The sequence below is a fragment of the Triticum dicoccoides genome, chromosome 3A (assembly GCF_002162155.2).
Source record: "Triticum dicoccoides isolate Atlit2015 ecotype Zavitan chromosome 3A, WEW_v2.0, whole genome shotgun sequence".
NCBI lineage: Eukaryota > Viridiplantae > Streptophyta > Magnoliopsida > Poales > Poaceae > Triticum > Triticum dicoccoides.
Window position 1 is genome coordinate 538994127 of NC_041384.1, and position 5827 is coordinate 538999953.

The following is a 5827-nucleotide window of genomic DNA, read 5'->3' on the forward strand; positions in this document are numbered from 1 at the left end:
GCGGAGGCGCCATGGTGGGCAAGATGCCCAACGTCACATGGCTCGAGGGCTCCTTCGTGGAGACCATAAAGGGGTGGCAATCGGGGTGGTTCTACATCACCGAGCCACGTGACCCTGCATGGGCAGCGGCCCCCGAGTTCCGATCTGGCATCCCCATGCGGCTCACCTCCTGGCAAGAGAAGGGCCTGTCCCGTGGTAGGTCGGGGGAGCTGACCGGACTTCAAACATGTATCCAAAACATGGTGAGCAAGAAGCTCAAACTCATCAACGTAGTCCAGGTCATGCTCATCCGTCGGATCCTCCCGTGTCAACAACGGACTTTCAACTTGTGGGAGTTCGACCCGGCCCAGCACCAAACTCTGAACAGGCTCTTCGACACAACACACGAGGATGCCTGGAAGGTGCTATTCAAGGGCGCCGAGGTTCCCCCTCCCACTACCGAGGATCGCGGATTCTGCGCGAAGCGCCAAGCCAGCGTTGTAAGCTATTTTACCTCTTACAGGATACTTGTTTTTCGTAGTTTGACTGTATGCGGGATCTAAGCTCCCGTACCTTTGACAGGACTGATAGGAAACGGCCGGACAGATCGACTGTCCGGCTCCCTTGCCCGGAGGCCCAGCAAACGCTCTCCTGACGGAGATGCTGACTCCAGCTCCTTACAAGGTGCCCGAAAGAGTTCCCGACGCCAGGTGTTATCGGACTCATTGTCCGATAACTCTGCGGCACACTCCTCCCCCGAAGACGAGGAGGAAGAAGAAGATGCTCCCCCTTCATTTGGGGGAGACAAGGAAAGGAAGGCCGCCCCAACCGGGGGGGGGGGGAAGGGTCCAAGAAGGGAAGGACTCTCCTTCCGGACTACTCTACTACCGCCGCCGAAGGCGAAGATGAGTGGCTGCTCAGGGCCAAGCCCCTAGCAAAGTCGTAAGTATTCGGATGCCAGAGTAACTCATAGCATTCATTTGTCGCACTATTTCCTCTAACGCTGAATTATGATTATGCAGACCACCACGAGCCCGTATCGACGTATCGTCGGACGGCTCCCTAGGCTCGTCGGATATGGATAGCGATCCACTTCCGACCGCCACCTCCCCCTGCCCTACGTACAACGCCGAGGTGTTGTCTCAAGAGGCACCTGGTCGAGGGGAGACAATCCCGGAGGCGCCTCAAGGCGACCTTCCGGACTCCGGGAGCAGAGGGAGCAAGGCTCCCGAGGGCTCCGAGTCCGGCCCTCAGCCGAACACCGCGTCGAAATCCCCAGTGGTTCCGAACTCAGGCAGGCGGCCTCCTTCTAAAAGGGGCAAGACGCCTGTGCCGGTGACCTCTGTCCATCCAGAGGCACCGGACAATCTACTGGGAGCGCTTTGCAGTGCTTCCATCGACGAGGAGCACCGCACTATTATGAGCGCGGTGGTCCAGAAGGTTCAGTCCGCCAAGAGCGGATTGACTGAAGTCTGTGCTAGCCTTCTAACAGGCTTTGAGGTAAGTGTTTGAAATATAGGAAAAAATATTACCGCATAGTCAGTAGCCCCTGATGCTCTGTTCGGTGTTCAAAAAGAAAAGCCAAATAGAGGATCAAATAATACCACAGGAGTCTAACATAAGTATGTCTATATGCGTATGCAGGCTTCGCTGCTGGCCTCAGCCGCACTAACTGCGGAGGTCGCCACACTGAAGCAGGAACTCGAGGGGTCCAAGAAAGAGCTCGGCCTTGCCAAGAGGCAGCTCGAGGAAAATAAGGGTAAGCAATACCCTTTCTATAGATATGTATATATAAAAGAAGACGCGATTGCAAAATGACAGGATCGTCGTATATTTGTCAGGGGCCACGACCGAGGTGGCGACCCTGAAGCAAGTGCTATCCGAGGCCGAAGACAAAGCGACCAAGGAGCGCACCGAGCGGGAAAGGCAAGAGGCACGGGTGGGCGAGGTGCAGCAAGAGCTCCAAGCTCTCGTATTGAAGCATGAGGCGTTGGAGCGTGACTTGGAGACGCGAGAGTTCGAGCTTGCCACGGCCCTCGAAAGCGCGAAAAATGCCAAGGCTGAAGCCCAGAGGGCCCTCCAGGAGATTGATGCGATGAAGAAGATAGCGGCGGGTAAGGCATTCTATATGCAAAGCAAGCATGTGAAAGTAAATTACTTGTTACTTACCCGAATCCGGAGCTCTCTAGGAGCATTCGCAGATTTGCCCCGCAGCGTGTCAGATGCCGCAACTTTTTACCAGGCCGAGGAGGGAAGCTCAACGGAGAAGTTGTTCTGGGCCCAATATACTGGGACCGAACACCTGGTGCCTATGAGCGACCAGCTAAAGCAACTGGTCGAGCTACACAAGGCGGCCGAACAGGCCATGAAGGGCTTTATAGTCCGGCTGTGGCCTAGCGACGCCCTTCCGAACAGCTACTTCGGCCTAGTGAGGCGGCTTGTGGATGACTGCCCGCGGCTAGAAGTCGTCAAGCGGTCCGTCTGCATTGAAGGTGCACGCCGGGCTTTCTCCCGTGTGAAGGTGCAATGGGCCAAGCTAGACGCCGTGAAGATGATCAAGGAAGGGCCGCCGGCGGGCAAGGAGCATCGCCACCCCGAGATGTACTATGAGGGTGTCCTGAAGGGTGCCCGTCTCGTAGCGGACAAGTGTACGAAAGATGTAATATTTGAATGAATTTACTCGTGTGATCCTGTATGTTGAAAACCTGTTTCATATGTGCTATGCAATGCTTGTTTGAATTTAAAATATTATCTTCTATTCGGCCGTTTATCAAATATGAGAGATGGCTAGTTATCGGCTTCTGCCCCCATGCCACGAGTGCTGGGGTGTTCGGGATAAACCTGAGCACTCTTGTTCCCATTTTTGGGTCCTTCGAGGCAGGTGCTCGGCACAACGAACAAGGCAATCGGACTAATAATGCTTTATCACTCTCACTTAGCCATAGAATTCTATAATTTTAAATTTCGGCGAAGCCCCTGGTACTCGGAAGGCCGAATTCGGGGCGCGATACACGCCTTAAGCCGGATAGAGCCGACTCCTCGCTCTAAGCGGCATAAGTCTTTAGGGACTCGAAAACCTCTCGAACAGCGACCAGCCTCTCGCCTTATCATGACAGTCAGTTTTAGCTTTCTCTACTAAGGTGCTTGGCCCAGCTGAACCGGGGCACAATCGCAGTAGTTCTCCCAGTGCTACCTTAGCCGATATAGCGGAACGTAAGGAACCAAAACATGGGAGCCGGGCAAACCCAACTATCGACCAAAGACATGATTCGGAGCTGATGCATATAATGCTATAAGTTCGGGGTGCCGCACTTGTGAAAGTGTTCGGACTTCTCACACCATATTGTGGGGGTACTTAAGCCCCTGGTGTATTGGCCATACCAAAGTGTACGGTTGCAAGGTGTCATTAATGAACACACACACACACACACACACACACACACACACATATATATAAAGGAAGAATGCAATAATAGTATTAATGCTATGTATTGTTTATTCAAAAAGGTGCGTTCAAGCAGAATGATACATGCAGTGCAATAAGCAAAAAGTAGGACTATATCCCCTCCAAGGGCAAGCTGAGGAATAATGTTAAGGCAAGTATTTCACTCGTTATCGTAATCCACTTGGGAGTTCCGTTTTGTGGTGTAGCTTTCTGCCTCCTTGGTTGTTGCATCATGTGTTCGACAATCATGCTGCCGGACAGGGTTTCCAGAGATTAATGTCCTGAAAGAAAAATAACAAAGCGGGAAGCCCCTAGTGCGGTTTAAGCCGCGTCTTGGGGCATGCCGTAGTCGTGCCCCCTCCCTACCTGTGCCCATGGTATTTTTAGTGCGTAATTATGTACGCGTGGTACGAGTTTCGCCACTTGGCTTGGGCGGGGTGGGGGCCGCATTGCTATGCGAGCTCGGAACGTGCCAGGCGGTCCTGTTGCCGATTACTCCGGGCGCGCTTGAAGGTGTTCGGATCCTTAAATGCCGAACTAGTGGATTGCCTTGAGAGGCTGCTTTGCGCTTCCGCTGCGAGGGCCGCAGTGTGCTCCTCTATGTGTTTCCATTAACTGTAATGACCCCTTGAGGTCCTGGCATCTTGAGCTTGAGGTATGCATAATGCGGTACCGCATTGAATCTCGCAAATGCGGTTCGCCCGAGCAATGCATGATAACCACTACGGAACGGTACTATATCGAAGATTAACTCTTCGCTTCAGAAGTTATCCGGGGATCCGAAGACCACTTCGAGTGTGACTGAGCCTGTGCAATGGGCCTCTACACCTGGTATGACGCCTTTAAAGGTCGTTTTTGTGGGTTTGATCTTTGAGGGGTCTATACCCATTTTGCCCACCGTGTCCTGGTAAAGTAGGTTCAGACTGCTGCCGTCATCCATAAGGACTCGAGTGAGGTGAAATCCGTTAATAATTGGGTCTAAGACCAGTGCGGTGAATCCACCATGACGGATACTAGTGGGAGGGTCCCTGTGATCGAAGGTGATCGAACATGAGGACCATGGGTTGAACTTTGGGGCGACTGGCTCCAACGCATATACGTCCCTGAGCGCACGCTTCCGCTCCCTCTTAGGGATGTGGGTTGCGTATATCATGTTCACCGTCCGCACTTGTGGGGGGAACCTATTCTGTCCTCCGGTATTCGGCTGTCGGGGCTCCTCCTCATCATCGCTATGTGGCCCCTTATCTTTGTTTTCAGCAATTAACTTGCCGGCCTGCTTGAACACCCGACAATCTATGTTGGTGTGGTTGACTGGCTTGTCGGGGGTGCCGTGTATTTGACACGAGCGATCGAGTATACGGTCCAAACTGGACGGGCCCGGAGTGCTTCTTTTGAATGGCTTTTTCCGCTGACCGGGTTTAGAGCCTTTGAATCCGGCATTGACTGTTGTATCCTCGGTATTATCGCTATTAATGCGGCGCTTATGTTTGTTGCGACGTGACCTGCTATTGCCGTCCTTGCTAACCAAAGTACCATGGTTCTTTGATATGTTATTACTACGAGCCAGCCAGCTGTCTTCTCCCGCACAAAAGCGGGTCATGAGTGTCGTGAGGGCTGCCATAGATTTCGGCTTTTCCTGACCAAGGTGCCGGGCTAGCCACTCATCGCGGATGTTGTGCTTGAAAGCTGCTAGAGCCTCTGCATCCGGACAATCAACAATTTGATTTTTCTTTGTTAGGAACCATGTCCAGAATTGCCTGGCCGATTCCTCTGGCTGCTGAATTATGTGGCTCAAGTCATCGACATCTGGTGGTCGCACATAAGTGCCCTGAAAGTTGTCGAGGAATGCGACTTTCAGATCCTCCCAACAGCCAATGGACTCTGCTGGCAAACTATTGAGCCAATGCCGAGCTGGTCCTTTGAGTTTGAGTGAGAGATATTTAATGGCGTGTAGATCATCACCGCGTGCCATGTGGATATGCAGGAGGAAATCCTCGATTCATACCGCAGGATCTGTTGTGCCGTCGTATGATTTTATATTTACGGGTTTGAAACCCTCTGGGATTTGATGATCCATTACTTCGTCTGTGAAGCATAAGGGGCGTGCGGCGCCTCTGTACTGGGCTATATTGCGATGCAGCTCCAATGAGTCTTGCCCGCTGTGTTCGGCCCGGCCGGATTTACTTTTGCTGTATCCGGGGTGACGATTATCGTCTCGCGTAGTGGTGCGCCCTCGTGATCCATAGATCGATCTTGCATGTTTTGCTTTATCCTCCAATACGTCTCGGGCGTATTTCCCCATGCCTTTTTATTTGAATGGCGTCGGGGTGCAGGCTAAGCTTTTGGCGGGAATGCCTCTCTGTCGTGACCACGGGGTGGCCGATCAGCCGCATCATACACTTC